Source organism: Microtus ochrogaster, unplaced genomic scaffold (genome assembly GCF_000317375.1).
Source record: "Microtus ochrogaster isolate Prairie Vole_2 unplaced genomic scaffold, MicOch1.0 UNK39, whole genome shotgun sequence".
Taxonomy (NCBI): Eukaryota; Metazoa; Chordata; class Mammalia; order Rodentia; family Cricetidae; genus Microtus; species Microtus ochrogaster.
The window spans coordinates 2,615,473-2,616,188 of NW_004949137.1; positions in this window are offsets into that span (position 1 = coordinate 2,615,473).

The window sequence follows — 716 nt, forward strand, 5'->3', positions numbered from 1 at the left end:
AATGACTTCTTAAAAAAAGAGGTTATGCTAATATAGAAAGACAATCCCTATATATGATTGCCACACCCTCGATTTATGGTGTACAGCAGCTTTGAATTCTCTGGACATAATTGAATAAGTAGAAAAGAAGATATAATCACTGAAAAAAGTCATACAAGCCCAAAAGAAACCTTCACTGATTTCTTACAAAGATTGACATCAGCAGTAAATAAAATGATTTAAAATTCAGAAGCTAAGAAAATAATAAATAAATGTCTGGCTTCTGAATATGCCAATTTATGATGCAAAAAAAAGATAATTAGGACCTTAAATACAAGATCAACACCCTTGGAGGAGTTACAATCAATATTGAGTATCATATCATAATGACACTTGGATAGAAAAAGTGATTTTTCAGAGGTTTGAAGAAAAATCAAAATGTCAAGTGTTTCAATTGTGGCAAAGAGTTCACATTAAAAGGGATTGTAAACAGGACAATCTTAGAAACAATGCTTCTTTTTTTGGAGGAAGAAATTTTTAATAATAATAATAAAAAACATTTAAAATACCATTTTCTGAAGGTCTCTGAAAGATATGAAGAATACCTATCTAACTGAAGTATATCTGTATATATCTAGAAAACCTAACATGACTACAAGCTTGACTATTATAGATGACTATTCACTTGTATTTCTTAATTATATATTTCATTTTTTAAAAGATTTTTTTTTATTGAG